This window comes from Narcine bancroftii, chromosome 4 (assembly GCF_036971445.1).
Source record: "Narcine bancroftii isolate sNarBan1 chromosome 4, sNarBan1.hap1, whole genome shotgun sequence".
NCBI classification, from domain to species: Eukaryota; Metazoa; Chordata; class Chondrichthyes; order Torpediniformes; family Narcinidae; genus Narcine; species Narcine bancroftii.
Genome location: NC_091472.1, coordinates 120,607,743 through 120,628,565, shown reverse-complemented (window position 1 = coordinate 120,628,565; position 20,823 = coordinate 120,607,743). Strand labels below are relative to the sequence as shown.

Here is a 20,823-nt window from a genome sequence, read left to right as displayed (position 1 = left end):
AGGGAAACGCAATAGTCCATCAGGTACACTCTTAAGTTGTACCGCGGACCCATTGCAGAGTTTACAAAGCTCTCCTTAGAGCCAATGTCTATAAAGCAATCAGTGAAATGTCTGTTTACCCTCACCTTCATCATCAAGTTATTCAATTGGTGAGGTATTGCCTGATCCAGAACGACCAATGCCAGTGCTCCGGAAACCCCGTTGCTCCCCATGCTGATGTCGGCACTCTCCTCTTGGCCTGCAGGCAGACAAAATGGCGTCAACCTTGAGGCGTGGCATGATGGGCACCGTGATGCCCCGTGATGCTTCACTTCCTGTGATGGGTCCTGCCACGAGGTGTAGCAAGACACTGGCAGCAAACAGCACAGAGAGGTGGAGGACAGTCCTTCGAGACACATGCATGGGTCGAGCAATGATTCAGGGATTGCACACGTGGTCACCATCTTTGGGTTCCCTTTAGCCCAGCAGGCCTTCACCCAGTGACCTCGCTTACCACATCCTAAGCACATGGAGTACCTTGTGGGGCATCGGACGTGGGGGTGCTGTGCCTGTCCACAGAAGTAGCAGCCCTGGTTGCGCGTGGCTGCAGCGGTCACTGCTGGGGCTGTGGGAGGGTCACAGCTGTCCCAACGACCTGGCCCACGAGGTCATCAGCTCCTAGTTGTGCCTGCTCCAGCACTTTTGCCAACACCAAGGTGATGGCCAAGTCTTTTTTCCCCAACTCCAGCAGTCACTCCCTCACATACCTTGACCTCACTCCTGCCACGAGGGTATCCCGGATTTGTTCCTCCTTTCTCACCCAGGCTGTGACTGCTTCGTAGTGGCATTTTCTGATCAGGGCCCACAGTTCAAGGACATAATTGTCCAGTGACTCACCCAGATGCTGCCAGCACATCATTCTGGGGCCTCATGTAGCAGGCCTTCAAGCCTTCTTTGACTGACTCATAGGTAGTACAGTTTCTGATGACAGCGTACCCTTTGGGGCCAACTTAAGAGAGAAGTGCCGATCTTCGGAGACTATGCGTCAGGTAGGACTGGGAGCATTCCAGCAAGTGTGCGAATTCCTCTGGGGACAGAGGGTTGACCTGGAGCATGCCAGGCTTCAGCAGGGCTTCTATCCTGCTTCAAGGTTAAGCTATTAAAAATGTAACACGACTGAATGCACTCAGAGACAAGTGAGGAGTACAAACACGATTTTAATAGCTTACAATCAATGGCCGGTAGACACAATAATCCTCAGGTGAATCTGAGGTAAGGTAGGAAAAACAGGGTTTATATTGGGGTAGGTGAGGGTGGAGGAAGGCAAGGAGCCAGTCATCGGAACAATACATAAGGAAGAAAGGATGAGTTATGAAAGGAGATTGACAAACAATATTAAAAAAGATACTAAGAGTTTTTTTAAAATATATAAAGAATAAAAGAGAGACATGTGTTGACATAGGACTGATAGAAAATGATGCTGGGGGAATTATAATGGGTTACAAAGATATTGCAGAAGAATTAAATCAATATTTTATGTCTGTACTTTATGTATGTGGAAGATATTAGTAATATCCCTGACAGACAGAGGCTTCAGGGAGTAGAGTTGGATACAGTTAAGATTACTAGAGAAATTTTGCTAGGTAAATTGAATGAATTAAAGATAGATAAATCTCCCGGACCGGACGAGGTACACCTGTGGGTTTTGAAAGAGGTGGCTTTGGACATTGTAGATCCATTGTTGGCAATCTTCCAGAAATCAATAGTCTCTGGCGTGGTTCCAGGGGATTAGAAGTTTTCAAATGTGGTTCCATTGTACAAGAAAGGTGGGAAACAGAAAAAAGGAAATATAGACCTATAAATCTGACGTCAGTGGTTGGTAAGATATTAGAGTCAATCCTCAAGGATGAAGTTATGAAATACCTGGAATTGCATGACAGGATTAGTCCTAGTCAGCATGGTTTTTAAAAGGGTAGATAATGCCTGATTAACCTATTCGAGTTTTTTGAAGAAATCTCAGGTCGGATGGACAAAGGGTATTGAATATTTGGATTTTCAAAAAGCTTTCGATAAGGTGCCGCATGTTAGGCTGCTAAATAAGATGAGGGCCCATGGAATTAATAGAAAATTGGCTGATAGGCAGAAAGCAAAGGGTTGAAATGAAGGAATCCCATTCAGGTTGGCTGCCTGTAACAAGCGGTGTTCCGCAGATGTCGGTCTTGGGGCCGCTGCTGTTTGCAATTTATATTAATAATTTGGATTGTGGAATGAATGGTTTTGTGGGCAAATTTGCAGATGATACTAAGATAGGTGGCGGAGCAAGAACTGTTGAAAAAACTGTAAAATTGCAGAGGGATATAGACAGATTGGGAGACTGGGCAAAATTATGGCTGATGAAATATAATGTTGAGAAGTGTTTGGTTCTACATTTTGGCAGTGGAAATAAACAGGCTGGGAGAAAATTCAATCCTCAGAGATGCAAAGAGACCTGGACGTCCTTGTGCAGAGACATCTATAAGTTAATGCCCAAGTGGGATTGGTAGTGAAGAAAGCAAATGCTATGCTAGCATTCATTTCAAGAGGTATAGAGTAGAGAGCTGTTAATGAGACTCTATGGGGCACTGGTGAGACCCCATCTAGAGTACTGTGTACAGTTTGGGCCTCCTATCTTAGAAAAGATGTGATGTTGTTGGAGAGGGTGCAGAGGAGATTTACGAGGACGATTCCTGGAATGCAGGGGCTGGCGTATGGGGAGGGTTTGATGGGTTGTATTCGTTGGAGTATAGAAGAATGAGGGGGGGAATCTCATAGAGATGTTTCGAATATTGTAAGGTTTTGACAGAGTGAATGTGGATAAGATGTTTCCCATGGGTGAATTGAGGACAAGGGGTCATAGTCTTAAAATTAGAAGCTATTCAATTAAAATGGAGAGGAGGAAAAACTCCTTTAGCCAGAGGGTCGTGAATCTGTGGAACTCACTGCCGCACAAAACAGTGGAGGCCAGATCACTGGGAGTATTTAAGCAGGAAATGGACAAGTATCTCATTAGTAAGGTATCAAGGGATATGAGGGAAAGGCTAGAAATTGGAACTAGGTGTGAGCATAATTTAGCTTAGGGTAGAGTCACAGAACAGACTCGATGGGCCTAGTGGCCTGCTTCTGCTCCTTTAACGTGATCTTGTGAACATGTGCGTGCACCTCCGCTGCTAATTTCAAGATATTCCAAAAGGATTTGCAGACATTAGAAAGCACATCTGAATCCAAGGAACAACTATACCTGAGGCATTACAGCTGAATTGTGCATCATACACCCAGCAACAGTAACGTGAGAACACGATGCCTGACAATGGGGTTAATTGATCTAGAATGATGAGCTTGTCAGCTTGCGAGTTTTTCTCTTTTTTCCAGTATCAGGGCATGTTGAGAAGGTGAAGATACACTTTAAGTCAGGGTGATGTGTGTGAGTTTTACAGTGTAGTGACCTAGGTTCCAATCTGGTGCTGATAGTTTTCCTGTATCCACATGGGCTCCCTCTGGGTTCTCCAGTTTCTATTTAATATTTAATTTAGAGATACAACATGGTAACAGACCCTTCCGGCCCACAAGCCCACACTGCCCAAATACACAAAAGTAACAAATCAACCTGCTAACTCTGTACATTTTGGAGGGTGGAAGGAAACTGGAGAACCTTGGGAAAACCAAGCAAATACAGGGAGAACGTAAAAACTCCTTATAGACAGCACCGTAATTGAAACTGGGTCACTGCCGCTGTAATAGCATTACATTAAGTACTACACTAACCATGCTGCACCCTAGAAAGTATAGGGTTGGTAGGTTAATTGGGTGTCATTGGAAGACATGGGCTTCATGAGCCAGAAGAGCCTTCTACTGGGCTGTATTGTTAAAATTAAATAAAATTCAAGTCACAAAGAGAAGAGAAATCTAGTTTCAGAAGGAGTAATGATGAATTGTTATTTTAAAAACTCATCATTAAATTGTTTTGAAGGAAATCTGCCTTCCTGACCAGTCTGGCTTGTGAGTGACTTTAAATATATACATATGGAGTATCCAGCACCTCTGCCAGGGGATTGGTAGATGCTGGATAAGTGAATTCTCTGGTTGCTTGAGAATGAGTGTTGCGTGATTGATGAACTGACCACAAGGGTTGGGGGTGGGCAATTATAAATTTCCGTATATTTTAACCTATTTATTTCCTGCAATTTTTTTTAACCAGTTGCTTGAAATTGTGAGTTGCTTAAATTCCAAATAGCGGGGATTTTACTGTATTTCACTCTTAACTGCTCCAGAAGTGGTCCAATGTATTTGTAGGAAGTAATTAAAGATGGACTTACCACAACATTCACACTCTGTGAATAAATTAAAAGCCCATCTTCAGGCAATCTTTGATTATTAAGCGATAAATATGGTCCAGGGTATTGGCAAGAGCTTCCCTGCCTTTCATGTTCATTTTCTTCTCCTGGAATAGAAAGAGCTTTGGTTATCAGCTCATCTGAAAGAGGATGTCTCTGACAGGGTAGCACTCCCTCAGTGCAGCGACAGCTTTGTGCTCTTGTCTCAGCCTTTGTCATGGATTCTTACAGGTTGAAAATAGGACCTTCGACCCAACCTGTCCACCTCCCCTAGTCCCACCTGCCTGCAATTGGCCCATATGCCTTTAAACCTTTGCTATCCATGTATCAGTCCAAATGTGTAAATGAGTGGGCTAGTGAGCAATGGGGAGCATCGCAATCTGGTAGAATTCTGCCCATGGCCGTTATCTAGCAGTGTAGAGATAGGTGGATCGCTGAAATAAATTACATGTGTATACCAGTGGAGTGGTTATGAAGCTCTGATTGTTTTAAAGATGTTCAAGGGGAATGACAAGTAGAATTACTCCTGATTCCCAATAAAACGATGCAAAGCTAACATTGGTCAAAGCAAAGATATTGGTCACATCAAGAGGGGTTCCCCTCTCTTCTCCTTTGAACAATTGCTGTATGATCTTTTCATTTCCCACCTGGAAGATGGCAATGACGCACTCCCTCAGCGCTCCGTTTAAGAGTGGAACTCAAGCTCAGGTCCCCCGAGAAGGGTTGTGACTCAGCGGTGGCAGGCGTCTCACTGTTGCAGAGCTGGCAACTCTGAGATGGTGATCAGGAGCACAGTTCCTTCCATCCACCACTTCCTGGAATGGCAATGCCAACAATTACGATCCATCTGGTTGACATCTCCCAGAACAGAACCGGGATTAACTCCAGAACCATTGTTCTATATGCTCCAGTGCCACGCTGGAGGGCTGTGCCACACTGTTGGGATGAGAGTGGGCCAAGGAGCCAATGTATGGGCCCTTCAAAAAATGTAATTATTTTCTTCAAACTTAGTCTCTAGAAATCATAGACCTGATGTCCACCAATAGGTATTAACATGCCACAGAATAAAATGATAAGATCTGTAGAAAAAGATCATCATCCACCTGGACTAACAACCTTCAAGACTGCATAGATCTCCAACCCCTGACGATATAATTGTTGATCTTTCAGTTTCCTGCAGTTCTCAGCTTGTAGTGTGGGAGCCCTTTCAACTTCTAGTTCCTTCATTAATTCACTGACAAGCCACATTAAAACTCAATTTGACTACCTAAGTGTTCATCAGAGCCACATGAAACCTCTGGAACAGATCTATGGCCAAGACAAGCTGAGGGGCTATATGTTTCATGAAAGACCTGAAGAAGGTCAAGAGGTTAGTTATTGGTTTGATTGGCATCAATATGGCAATAGGCCCAATTTTCTTTTTTCTCGGTGGATGAAGTATTCTTGGAATTTACAGCATAGAAATAGGCCATTCTGCCCTACTCACCTCTGCTGGTTTACGCTCCACATGAAATCATCCCATCAGTAGGGTCTTCTCGTCATTATTTCCATAGAACCACAATGATTTTCATTCATATGTCATCTCTAACAGAGAAAGTGTCCTACATTTCACAGGATGTATGAATGAGAGTTTAATTGCCATATAAGTAAATGCAATGTACAGATGCTCATAACCTGACACCGAGGAACACAAGGAGATATTAAGACAAGTGGGCAAATCTTGGTTGAAGAAGAGGTTTCTAGGAGTCTCATAGAGGATGATAGAAAGACAGAGATGTTTGGCAAGCAACTTCCAGAGCTTGGGGCATAGGTAGATGAAGGCATGGACACCAGTGGTGGTGAATTTATTCAGGGTGAAAGAAGACAGATTCAGGAGATTGCAGGAGAGCTTGAAGCCTTGGGTGATTTGAAAGGAAGGATAACATTTCTAGATGTTTATTTTAATTGGGAGTAACACAGGAAGTATGATAGGCCATGGTCTTCAAAGCAGTGGATGATCTCAGCATCTTGAGGAGTAGAATGAGGAATCTCAGTCAGGATTGGATGGGAAAAATCTGGTTTTGAGATAGCAAGGTTATGTGCGAAGATTTCAGCAGCAGAAATGGTTGAGTCAATGGTGCATTGGTCACTGTTTCAGAGATGGAAATCAAGGCAGAGTTACACGTCTCTTCATTTTAGAGGAAGACATGAAGCAAACAGGTCTCTGGTTGCATGAGGAGAATGAGAGGTCATTGTCATGCACAGAAGAACAATGTAGAGATGATGGAAATTCTTGCTTACTACAGCCATACCAGTATGTAGGAAGTCATTGTGAGTGGGATGGGGAAGAAATCTTAAGACTATCTGTTAGTTTAAAATAGCAAGTGTTTGTTGGTTATGTTTAGCGATTATAATTCAGGATTCCGCTGATGCTTGTAAACTTTGTGAACTTTACAACAGTTCCAATTTAAATACAGCCTAGTAGCCTAGTGCACATGTCTATTAACTTGTTCAAGTTCACATTCAACTTTGTCTTTTGACTGTACAACCAAATAAAACAGTGTTTCTCCAGAGGACAGTACACACACATACACACATAATACATACAATACATATTCCTACAACTATAATATAAAATAAAATATATATAAATATTTGGGATGATGTACTCGGTTACAGGAGACTGTTCGTCAATCAAACAGCCTGTGGGGAAAGAACTATTTCACAACGGTTACAATGAATCAACCTCAAGATTCCGGATTCCTTTATTGTCATGTAATAAAATAGGTGTGCTTCAAGAGTCGCCTTATCTGCCGAAATATACGGTAATATCTTGAAAGTTTTCCCTTAGACTCCTGGTCATTATCTATCCCTCAGTGTCTTCTGTTTATGGGATATTGCTATTTAAATTGGCTACCCCGTTTCTTTACATTACAAGCAACTGCACTACTGAAGTACTGAGGCAGAGAATTTCATATGGTTAATGTTTAAATTATCCTGCTTGTCGCTGCATCTTGTTGAGGGGTCCCAGATCAAAGGTGGGGTGGGGTGGGTTGGAGGGAACAATGTTCACAAACTGACTCCAAATGCAACTTCTGTATTTCTGCCACCTCAGCTTGTGAGGCTGGACCTCGTCAAGACTCGTTGTTAACAGGAGACCACTAAAGAGTTAACTGGCATGTGTTTTGCCCTAAACTCTCCCTGACCTTGCTAATGGTTTCTGTCTTGGGGCAGCCTTTGAGAAAAGGCCAAGACAGGAGCATTTTATTCTGAACTACATCCAGCCCTTACATCAGTCATTATCCCATTCTCTTTTTCTCTCTCTCTCTCTCTCTCTTTTTTCTCTCTCTCCCACACTTTGTTGCACTCCCTCTCCCTTTCCTCTCATCTCTCCCCTCACTCCTTCTCCCCCCCTTTCTCTTCCTGCCCTCCTTTAACCCTCATCTCTCCCACCCCTCTCATTCTTTCATTCCCCCCTCTCTCTCGCTCTTTCTCTCCCCCCCTCCTCTCCCCCTTTTCAGTTATTTTAATTTGCTGATGTAACGGAGACAATGTCCATCACACTCCCCCCCACCCCCTCCCCGCGCGGACTGAGAGGGACAGAGTGAATTACCGGGCTATGCTCAACCCCTGGAGAGGGACAAATGCTCTGTCTAATTGCCAGTTGGTAGAAGATCAGCGCATGGTGGCGGAGCAGAAGGCATGGGGTTTGGGAACAGTAATCCATGCCAAATCACAGCCCACCACGTGGTGCTCACGGTTCCTGCTCCACCAGCAGAGGCAGACTGTTACACTGGGCTTCAGTAGCCACGTCAGTGAGTGCTATAAATGCTTCCCCAGCACACTCAAACCATGTGGACTTTCCCCTTCATCATGCACCACGAGCTGGCCAGTTGCCATAGCAATGCACTGGTGTCTTCAGATTGCAGCCCGCCCAAACTGGGATCAAAGCACCAGCATCATAAAAGGAGTAGTGTTAATGTAGTGCCATTCTCCAGGCACTACACGCCGCAGCGGGGGAGGGGTTCAGAGTCACATGACTCACAGCGTGCCATGTTGGTGCCTGTTCCCTGACCCAAGTCATGTAAACAAGTCTGTACTCCGCCACCGCACTGAATGGCTTTGATTCTGGAAGAATGTGTCAACACTGCCAAGGCAAAACTCCAGGGCCTGATCTCTCTTCGGAACTGTCAACCAGAGCTGACCTGCTGCTATAGCTCACACTCACCTCTCTCTCTCTCTCACACACACACACACACACACACACACACACACACACACACACACACACACACACACTCTCTCTCTCACACACAAACACACACATGCACACGCACACACTCTCTCACACAAACGCACCTGTACGCACACACACACACTCTCACACTGGCACACACAAGCTCACACACTCATATGTTCTCACACACATGCTCATACACATTCTCACAAATATACTTACATGTACACCCACACACTCACACAAAATGCTCTCACACCTCACACATACATTCACATCTACAACCACACATTCACCACACAAATGCATACACACTCATAAATATGAATACTGACGCACAAATACAAGTATGTTCATACACAGACACAGATAGGTTGAATTGTGTCCATTCACAAACATATATTTTTACTCGCAAGCTGCAAAAATGGACATACTACATACACACACACACATGTAATTACCCACACACTCACACATGCATGTATTCATGCATCCACATGTGTGCATGTTTCTAGCGAGAAACACACATGTCCAATCACACAAACATGCTTGCACATAAGAATGCACCCTCACCAAACACACACATATGGACACATACACAAAAATTCATGGAGAGAACTACAGATACATGCTACTCACATGCATACATGAAATCATACACACCTTCACACACATAAATCAGACACATACACATTGAATGAAGGCTAAAGACCTTATGTGCTTATGCACTCACATGAGTGAACACAGGGTCACATGCACACACCACTAGATATATATTATATGCGCTCCCAAATGCATCATTGTTTGAACATTCATATGAGAATAAAAGCAGGACAAACCTGTAACATTAAAATGTCAACATAAACACATGCAAAAATCATGAATATATAAAATTACAAATGAACAAATATACACACATATATAAAGTAGTGCAAAACTGCAAAATGTCTTTTCTTTCCATAGTGACAAAACAACACAAACTTTCTATTAATATGAAGTAGCTTTGTAATATGATCTGGTTGGCTAACTGCTGTACTTAATTTTCCACATCGATATCTTACAGAATCAGATGTACACCATGTGTGAAGGATTTATATATATGAGAGAGTGTGTGTGTGTGTGTGTGTGTGTGTGTGTGTGTGTGTGTGTGTGTGTGTGTGTGTGTGTTAATGTGTGTGAGTGTGCGTGTGGGGGGGGGTGTTGCATGTGAAATTACACCTGATCTGCCACAAGCTTCTTCATAATACAGACCTTCCTGTAATAGCATCTTGCTTAATTTGAGGACATTTCCAAGTACAGTACAACTCCGATTATCTGAAATGGTCTGGACTGGGCCTATTTTGGAGAACTGGTCATTTTTAAAAAATAGGCCAGTAGCAACAGCTACTTATAGCTAATGTTTAAACAACAACAAGGGAAGGCTTTTTAAGCATTAAAATAGCGTTTAATTCTCACCAAAAAAATGCTGGCCGCTGCCGATCACTGAGACCAACAACCGCTACCGCTGATCCCCCGGGAGGCTTCAAGAAAATACTCTTGAAGTTCACCCAGTGCTTTGATAGAGAGACCCTCGGACCAGAAATGTGTAAAATATGATGGGGAAATCCCCATAACAAAGCAGCTGCAGCAGAAAAGGTGGACACACAGGAGATACTGGAATCAGAAGCTAAATGCTATCTGCTGGAGGAACTCAGCGGGTAGAACAGCATCAATGGGAAAAAAGAATGGTCAACAGTTTGGGCTGGAGCCCATCATCTGGACATAGGACAGGCAGCAGAGTCCAACGCAGCAACATGTGTGATTAACTAAATTAAGACACGACCACCAAAGCCAGCACAGTGCACACCGTTCACCTGTTCTGCATGTTCATGTGCTCTCAGTTAAAGTGGCTGTTCCAGAGAGACATGGAATTCAATGCAGTGCTGAGGGAGTGCCACACGGTTCAGAGCCAATGTTTTAAAGTCAGACATTAAACCCACTGGACAACGGCAAGCAGAAGGACAAGGGCTGTTCCCCCACCCCGAGGGTGCAAGCCAATACTTACCCTTCAACCAGCATCACTGGCGCATCAGTTACTGTTTATCTCAGCATCCTGTGCAAGAATTAACTACCATGTTACAGGTAGTGCATCCAGGATAAAAACAGGCTCTCTGGCCCAGCCAATCCACTACATCACTTCTCTTCATGGATGCAGTCTGACCTGCTGAGTTCACAGAATATAAGACAGGAACAGACCCTTTGGCCCATATTTCTGTGTCAAACTTGATGCCCCAATTAAACAAAAAACACTGCTTGTATATGAATAAATACATAAAAATGCTGGAGAAATTCAGCACACCTCCCAGTGTCCATCGGAGACAAAGGTATATAACCAACCTTCGTCAAGGAAGTATATCTTTACCTCCTATGAATCTTACATTTTGTGCTGAATTTCTCCAGCATTTCTGTGTGCTTTTACCACAATCCCTGCAGACTTTCTTGCCTTACTGCTGGTAGATCTACCCTGCATAATTTATGTGTCTATGTAGAAGGTTTTTTAAAAAACTTCCATTGCATCCCCTTCCCCACCTCAAGCACATGTGATTTTTTTTAATATGAACAGTATTGGATCAGAATCCTACCTCTGCTCTGAGTGTGCCTAAATGGATGCTGCCTGACCCACAAATAGTCTCCATGAGCAATGTCCGGTGCCCCTAACAATAATAGACAGAGGAGCAAAACAGAGTCCCTTCAGAGACACTGACTGTCCATGAATTCCCCACCAGCACTCCTGCAGCCACTCCTGTACGAGTTCCAGATCCAACATGGGCAACATGTTTCATTCCTAAATACGCGCACAAAATGAGGGCACCGAGTGAATTCAAAGCTTAATAATGTCACTCAAACAGCAGGTCCCTTGAGTCTTGGTTCCTCATTTTAACAGAGATAGTACTCATTCCTTTGAAAAACAAACAAGCTGGTCAATAAGATGTTGAAATTTCACTTCCCCTTTGAAAATTACTGTTTCCTTCCTAAAAAAAAGTCTGTAAATGTTGGTTTTGTTGCTTTGTAGATTTTACAAATATGGGTCCTGCAGCAGCTGTGTAGGTGCCACTGAATCTGTCAACTCTCATTCCTTCTGTGATTACAAATGCAGAAAATTAATAATTGGAGTGCTGTATTATTCATGAGTAGGGAGGGTGGTTCAATCCTTGGGGCTGGTGGGGGTGGGGTTAGGGAATCACCATTCACACGCAGGCAGGGATAATAGACTCTGCTCTTCTGACACTTCACTAGTATTAATACAACAGTTGCCTTGGAAACAGAGACAAGGATCATTAAAAGGAAATGCTCGTGTCTGCAATTGGAGTTTTAACCTTTTCATACAAATTCAGTCTGTTCTGACAACTCTTCCCATTCCAAGAACTCAGGAAAGAGTTTTAAGTTAATATTGTTCCGTCATGTTACAATATAGAATCTAGCCTTGTAGTTTATCAAATCGGTGGCAGCTCTGTAGATCAGCCTTGTCAGTCCATTCCTTGCACTCTCCTCCACTGCCCTATAAATTATTCCTTTTCAAATGCTGGTCCTGTTTATGGAATTAAAAAGAGGTTCTTCTAATTAAGGATATTTAGCTGTAACCCACAACCATTAAGGCGCAAGGTGGTGTAAGGAGTGTTTGTACTGATAGTAAAACTGAGCTTTTCACTGGCTCAAGTAGCTGAGAGGCAATTTGAAGTCATTTGCTATAATGTATTGAATTGAATTGTTTATTGCTGAGAAGCAGTTAAAAAGCTCTGTTTGATGTGCTATTCAAGCAAGTCAGCTCATTGTCTGCCCACAGAACTTCTCATTGTATGAAGAATGTGTCAAATTAACTTAAACAGCAGATAGTGCAGTATTAAACAAATAAATGCACACATAAACAAAACTGCAAGGTATAGAAGAAAGTGCAGTTCAAAACAATGCAAGTATATCACCTTTTGCCAGTGAGAGAGCCATTTAAGTCTGCTAACAGCAGGAAAGAAACTGTCCTGGAATCTGGAGTTTGGTGTTTTCAAACTCATTTTCTTCTGCCCGACTGAAGGGGAGGGGGGGGGGTGGGTGGTGGAGGTGGAGATGAAAGTGTGACTGGGGAGGGATGGACCATTTAATGTGTTGGCAGCTTCAGTGAGATGGGGGAAGGATATAGGAAATATGTGCACAGCAAGCTCCCACAATGGGAAGTTTTCATTGCTACCTTTTCAAAGGTAATAAAATCTGTCCTTGGAAGTGAGTCGCAACAGGAAGAAGTTCAAGTTCAATGTTATTATCATCTGATTGTATATATAAAAGGATGCGTAATATTGGTTAAATTATAGTTACTTAGAACCATAGAACACTATAGCACAGAAACAGGACCTTCAGCCCATCTAATCTATTATTCTGCCTCGTCCCACTGATCTTTACCTGGACCATACCTCTCCATACCCCTCCCATCCATGTATCAATCCAATCTTTTCTTAGATGTTGCAATCAAACCTGCATTCACCACCTCTTCGCTGCTCATTCCACCACATTCTGCAGCAAGAAGTTCCCCCTAAACATCTCACCTTTCATCCTTAATATGGAGAATCTGCTGTCTTCTCGTTCTTGTCTCGCTCAACCTCAGTGGAAAAAGCTTGCTCGCATTTACTCTATCTATTCCCTCATAATTTTGCATACCTCTGTCAAATCTCCCCTCACTCTCTGATGCTCCAAGGAATAAGGCTGGCGATAGCCACCACTCTACCTCGTCTACACACCATCTACACTCAAGTAGACTGGCCTAAACGCAACCTGCTGGAGAGACTCAGCGAGCTGAGCAGCATCAGTGGAAGAAAAAGACAGGGCTTGGATGAAGATCTGATTTTTATGGGTAGTGACTTTCACACTCCCATGCATTCACACCATGCCATTCACCCCCACATCTAACAAAAATTCCCTAGGGAATTTAGCTGCAGTACTCTATTCCCTTTTGTGGTTGGTAGGGCTGGACAGCCTGATCTGTCATGATATCTGTGTTTTACCTCCCCCTGAGCTCATTCACACACTCTCCATAGTTCCTGAATGTCTCATAGAGGTATAATTTCCCAATGGACTATATTTAAAAGCTGCTCAGTAAATGGTTAAGAAGAATTGCGTTTGTGGCTTCGTTAAGGGGCTAATGCAAATCCTGGCTAGACCCTACATTTCTAAAGAGGACAATTTCCATTTTATTTTGAATTTGGCAGTTAGCATTTCTACTGGTGATTAAAATCACTGCAATTCTTATGCAGGATGAGGTTATTTCTGGCAAGGTCGCCATTTATTGCCCTACTGTAATTGATCATCTGGTCATAGCAAAAGGATCTTTCCATGCTTGTGTTATTTCATAAGGATCCTTCCTCACCTCTTTTGTTTCCAACAATGTTCTAACACTTCCTTATTGTCAATTTAATTCCTTATGTTACCACATCAGGATGTGGCTGGGCTTGAGTTATGGGGAGAGACGGTTAGGACTGAGGTTTTATTCCCTGACTAGAGCAAAAGAAACAGAGGTTTATAAAATTTCAAGGGGCATGGATAAAGTGAAATCTCGTGGTCTTTATCACATGGTAGACCATCCCAGATTTAGAATGCATATGTTAAAGGTGAGAGGGGAGTAGTTTAAACTGGATTAGAGGAGCAACTCTTTCACTCAGAAAGTAGTCCGTATCTGGAACAAGCTGCCAGAGGAAACTGTAGAAGTGGGCTCAAATGGTATTTAGACAGAGTTATGGATAAGAAGGACTGAGAAGGATAGGGACCAAACTTCCCTCCTCTCCTTGGACTCCCATCCACATCCCCTGGTGCTGAGGAAGGGTGGCCAGCACACTGGCCAAGTTTATTTATCATGCGATTGTACAAGTACAATCTGACAAAACAGCATTCACCAGTCCTTGCTGCAAAAACATGCATAGACATAACACACATACAGACAAAAGCTACATATGCCATGAGAATATACTGTACATATATAAAAATAAATAAATATTGTTTAATAAATAGTAGAGTCTCAGAGCATTTCATTCGTTGTTCAGCAGTCTTGCTGTGTGTTCAAGAATAGGTTCGATAGTTTCAAAGAGAATCAAAGCTGGACACATTATCAACAAACAGTGGGCTTTATTTATGCATAGGGGAATTCACAAAAGGGCACACACTCAAACAAACTTATGTGCACAGCACACGGGCATTGTATACCAAGAAACAGGGGTTTGACTTCTTCACCACCTACCACCCACAAGCATGGTATACCCAGAAACAAGAGTTTTACTTCTTCAGCACCCGTCATGCACAAGCATGGTATACCACATGAACCTGATCTCCAGTGTTGTCACTACTCAGGATCGGGATGGGACCATTGAGTCAGCCTCCAGAGCTGCCCGTGGCTCAGAGCTTGGAGTTCAGGAAAGGTTGCAACTAATGAACACATCCACAGTAATAATACACATTGGGTGTGAATAAATCACTGCTAAACATTCTCTTCTCTCGACTGGGAATGCAAGGGTTAAACACATGGTATCATCAACCCTCTCTATCTCCAGCAGCCACGGCACACTAACAAACAATAAATTAATTATAACTAATAAGTATACAAATGAACATGGACTCCAGCAATGCCCACGGCTCAGGATCCTGGATGGGCCCATTACATTCGGCCCTCTGGAACTGCCCATGGCCTGCAGCCTGGAGTTCAGTGATGATCTCCATACAGTAGCAGCAAACAGAGAGCAGACAGTGCACATGATTGGCTTTTTCAATGCAAGATACATCCACATGACCTGAGAGGATCATTCGTACATCAGCCTCAATTGGCAGGTGAGATGACTTCCGACTAGGCTCCAGCCAGAGATGTCTCATGACTCTCCACAATCCACATTCCCACCAGATTCTAGCAGAGAGGCCTCATTATCCTCTCAATCCACTCTCCCACCAGGTTCCAGACAGAGGCCATATGACCCTCCACAATCCACACTACACACTGCCCGTGGGAAGAAGCTGTATCTCTTTCCCAATGGGAGTAGCTGGAAGACATTCTAGTGTGAAGTGATAGAATTCCTCATGATTTTGCGAGCCCTCTTCAGACAACAATCTTGGTAAATCATGATGTGGGGGGGGGGAGGGAGAATGGGAAGGGAGACCCCAGTGAAGAACCCATCACATCCCAGGCACATTCTTTTTTTTCCCTCCTTCCATTAGGGAGAAGGCCAACAGGCTTAAAGAGAGTTTATTCCCTGCAGTCATCAGGCTTCCGAATGAACCCCACAACAGTGCTCCCATGCTGCCCTTGCTTGGTACTAATTAACCTTCCTTTTCTTTGGAATCCTACACTCTGTAAGTTGTGCTCTTCACATGGCTGTATGAATGTTAGCGATAACCTGTTGACTTTCTTGCAGAACAACTCTTCTCACTATACTAGCTATTTTGTAACAAATAAACTTAAACTTTAGGTTGGGTAGTTAGTTGGCAAATGGAAGTTGTCCCTGGTGAGCAATCGGAGGGTAGAGAAAATGAAATAGTGTTAATGTGCTGGCCTTTTCACCTGGATAGGGGCATTTAAAACTTGGACACATTAAGCTTGAGGCACCATGTTTGGCGAAGCGGTTAGCGCAACGCCATTACAGCACCAGCAATCAGGACCGGACCTAGGTTCGTGTAAGGAGTTTGTACATTCTCCCTGTGTCTGTATGGGTTTTCTCTGGGGGCTCCAGTTTCCTCCCACCCTTCAAAAATATTCTGGGGGTGTAGGTTAATGGGGGGGTAAATTGGGCAGCATGGACTCATAGGGCCGAATTGGCCTGTTACCATGCTGTATGTCTAGATTTTAAAAAAAAATTAATTAAGATGAGAGGGGTAAGTTCCCCCTTGCCAGGTAAATGGTAGCATTAATGGAAATGCAGAGATAATGAAATACATGTAAAAATGAGTGATTAAGAGTTGGAATTGACTCAATGAGTCAAAGAATGCTGTTTCCATGCTGCTTTACACACTGAGCATTTCTGATCAAGGGTCTCAGACCTGAAATGTGAACTGCTTCTCTTTCCATAGATAAGAACTTAGAACACAGGATCAGTCCCTTAAGCCCACGTCTCTACTGAACATGATGTCCGAACGTCAAGGACAAGGTAATGGAATAATTTGTGCATGGCAAGATAGGTCCAAGCCTGACCAACTTGATAGAATTTTTTGAGGAAATCTCAAGTAGGGTGGTCAAGGGAGAGACTGTGGATTTAAATTTTCAAAAGGCCTTTGATAAGGTGCCACATAAGAGGCTGCTTAATAAGATGAGAGCACATGGAGTTACCGGAAAAATAATAGATTGGGTAGAGCATTGGCTGATAGGCAAGAAGCAAAAGGTGGGAATAAAGGGATCCTGTTTTGGTTGGTTGCTTGTTACTAGTGGTGTTATGCAAAGGTTGGTGTTGGGGACGCTTCTTTTTACAATGTATATTGATGATTTAGGGTGTGGATTAAATGGTTTCATGGCAAAGTTTGCAGATGACACCAAGATAGGTGGTAGAGTATGAAGTGCAGAAGAAATCGAAAACTCTCAGAGACTTGGACAGCTTAGGAGAATGGGCGAAGAAATGGCAAATTAGATATAATGTTGAGAAATGTACAGTTGGGCATTTTGGTAGAGAAAAGAAACGGTCTTATTATAATTTGTATGGGAAGAAAATTCAAACTTCAGAAGTACAAAGGGACTTGGGAGTCCTCATGCAGGATAACTTGAAAGCTGACTGCCAGGTTGGATCAGTGGTAAAGAAGGCAAATGCTTTGTTGGCATTTGTTTCAAAGGTGATTGTGTATAAGAATAAAGAGGTGTTGATGAGACTCTATGGGGCACTGGTGAGACCTCATTTGAAGTACTGTGTGCAGTTTTGGGCCCCATATCTTAGAAAGGATATAGCAAGGTTGGAGATGGTGCAGAGGAGGTTTACCAGAATGATTCCAGGAATGAGAAGGCTAACACATGAGGAACACTTAGCGGCTCTTGGACTCTATTCATTAGAATATAGAAGAATGAGATGGGATCTCATAGAAACATTTTGAATAATGAATGGATTGGGCAGAATATATGTAAATAAGATGTTTCCCCTGTTGGATAATTCCAGGACAAGAGGACACAGTTTTAGAATTAAGAAGTACCAATTTACAACAGAGATGAGGAGAAATTTCTTTAGCCAGAGGGTAATGGATTTGTGGAATTTGTGCAGCTGTGGAGGTAGGATCATTAGGGGAATTTAAGGGCAAAATTGATGGGTATCTAATTAGTCAGAGTATCATGGGATATGGGATCAAGGCTGGAGCTTGGAACTAGATGCGAGAACACTTTAGCTCAAGGAGGTTTCACAGAGCAGACTCGATGGGCCAAATGGCCTGCTTCGGTTCCTTTTTCTTGTGATCAAACTACACCTCTGCTGCTTGCACCTGATAGACATCCTTCCCCCTCCATCTCCTTCATGTTCATGTGGCTATGTAGAAGCCTCTTAAACCCTACTATTGTATCTGCTTCTACCATTACTCCCAGCAGCCCATTCCAGGCTCTCTGTGTAAAACATCGACCCCACACATCTCCTTTAAACTTCCTCACTCTCACCTTAAACCCATGTCCTCTAATGTGTGATGATTGGGGGGAAAGATTGTCCAGCCTATCAATTCTTCTCATAGTTTTATGTACCTCTATCAGTATTTCTGTTCTTATTTCAAATGTCAGTTTTGTTTTTATTTTCTTCCACTGACGACTTCCCCTGATTTTTTTTTGGGAGGGGGGGGTTTCTTCTTTTTCATTGGAGGTGATTATTTGAGGCATGAGTCCTATTTCCCAAGGATGCAAAGGATTTGGAGATAGTCTGTGTGCTCAGACCATTAAACAAAACCATCCCCAACCCTTCTCCCTTCCACCCACAGCTGTGTGCCCATATTAGAAGGAATAAAGTGCACCGCAATCATTTCATACACTCGTAACCTTCAGCTCAGATTGTTTGTAAATGAATCCAGGCAGCTGGTGTGAAAGAGCCCATTTATTATTTAGTTAAATCTCATTGCTTACCTTTTAAAAGCTGGTTTCTTTGGTAATGCTGTATTGATCTTTATTTTTATTAAGATTTGACTGAAAGTTAAAACGCTGGCTACCTTCAGACTATATAAGGCAGGAATAAATAAGGGGTGGCTAATTCTGATTGAGGACAGGATCCATGTTGGGGGAGGATAGGGGGAGGGTTGATTTTAATTCATTAACCACTTCATTGCTGGTGAACATTATTCTGGGCATCCCTCCTAAAGCCATCAACGTCCTGAACACAATCTAGTTCCTTTCATTGGTCAGTACCATTATTTGAAGGAAATGATTCACCAATTTTACAGTCAGAGCCAGAGAGTGCAGAGGCAGGCCTTTTGGCCCATCAGGTTTATGTTGACCATTCAGTTACAGTCATCACATTTTATTCTTCTTCTCAGCTCCTCCCAGATTCTACCACTCACCTACACACTAGAAGCAAATCATAATGGCTCATTAACCCACTGGCTCACACATCTTTGGGATATGAGAGGAAAGCAGTGCACCCAGTGAAGGCCAAAAGTGTTTGCAGGGAGAACATGCCAACTCCACATGGAGAGCTCCTGAGAGGCAGGGCACCTATAGAACCACAGAATCATACCACAAAAACAGACCCTTCAGCCCATTTAGTCCATGCCGAAGTATTATTCTGCCTGATCCAGGTGATCTGCATTCCCATCCATTTACCGATCTTAAATACCAAAACTGAGCCCACATTCATCACTTCAGCTGGCAGCTCGTTCCACCCTCCCACCACTCTCTGTGTGATGAAGTTTCTCCTGATGTTCCCTTTAAACATTTCACCTTTCACCCTTAACCCATGTTGTCTAGTTCCATGTCTTACATAACCTCAGTGGAAAAAGCCTGCTTGCATTTACTCTATCTATATTTGTACACCTTCATCAAATCTCTCCTCATTCATCAATGCCCTTTCCCTGTAACTCAGTTTAGTTTTTTTTTATTTACCCCTGATAGAAGCCGATGCTGGTTAATTACACCCAATTAACCTATAACCCCCAACATTTTCGAAGGTGGGATGAAATCGGAGCACCTGGAGAAAACCCACGCAGGCCACGGAGAGAAGATACTCGGTGTCATGCTAACTGCTACACTAACCATACCACCCCTCCAGTTCTTCCAATTCCAGTGACATCCATGTAAATCTTCTATGCACTCTTTCAATCTTATTGGTATAATTCCTGTAGTTAGGTGACCAGACCTGCACACTCTAGTTGTGAGGCAGCATCTCTTATTTTCTGTCTACACCTTCTCACATTTCCTGTGTGACTTGAAGTTGGTTTCATGACTAACTTCTAATGATAAGTCATAGAGTTGCAGAGCCTGCAGCTGACGTGGACTTTTTTACCCCCTCCATAAATCTTCGTCCGCGAAGCCAAGCCAAAGAGAAGAGAGTCTTACAGGCCGATCAGCACGTTAGGTCCATGATGACCATCAACCACTCACTTACACTAATCCTGCATTAATCTCCAGTTTTTATTCTCCCCATCAACTCCCCTAGAGTCTGCCACTCACCTACAAACATCGGACAGCTTACAACGGCCAATTAACTCACCGTCCCAAAGGGCTCCTGAAGGGCCTTGGGTGCTGAAGGATTCCTGCTCATTTCAGAGGGTTGGATCTGAAACTCTGGTTGCTGACGGCTTGAACAGGAGTCCGTGCGGCTCCAGAGGCTACAAGAGCTCTGGAGGCGAATCCACGGACACTCGATGTCTCTGAAGCGACTCTCTTCTGCTTCTCTTTCTCTGGTTATTCAGTGCACCAGGCAATGTTCATGGCAACCCTTTATTTGCCTTATGGCAAACAAAAGTTGAAGTAAATCATGTACAAAAATGTACAAGAATACTGAGGTGAACATACTCAGCAATGAAACCTCTGCACTACCTTCTACCCTCATATTTCCCTCATATTCTTTTGACACATTCAAGTTCAAGATTACTGTCATCTGACTGTACAATACAACCAGCCAAAACAGAGTTTCTCCAGACCACGGTGCAGACACACACACACACACACACACACACACACACACACACACACACACACACACACACACACACACACACACACACACACAGACACACACACACAATACATTTCTCACACTGCACACAAAATCATAGAAAGATAATATAAAATAAATATGTATAAATATTCTAGAC

The 20,823-nt window shown here is 43.2% G+C and overlaps 1 long non-coding RNA gene across 5 annotated transcripts in view; it reads right to left on the bottom strand.

Moving 5' to 3' along the window:
* The window catches only part of LOC138759940 (uncharacterized), a 72,248-nt gene that overhangs the window by 40,940 nt on the left and 10,485 nt on the right, over nt 1-20,823 (bottom strand). For 3 of the 5 annotated variants that reach the window (XR_011355252.1, XR_011355254.1, XR_011355253.1), the window contains 3 exons: nt 4,997-5,164; nt 4,332-4,456; nt 126-238 (listed from right to left, as the gene is read on the bottom strand). This is a non-coding gene — a long non-coding RNA (uncharacterized lncRNA). Of the gene's footprint in view, nt 1-125; nt 239-4,331; nt 4,457-4,996; nt 5,165-5,835; nt 6,076-20,823 lie in introns of those variants that run through there. The other 2 variants (XR_011355255.1, XR_011355256.1) reach the window with 2 other exon arrangements.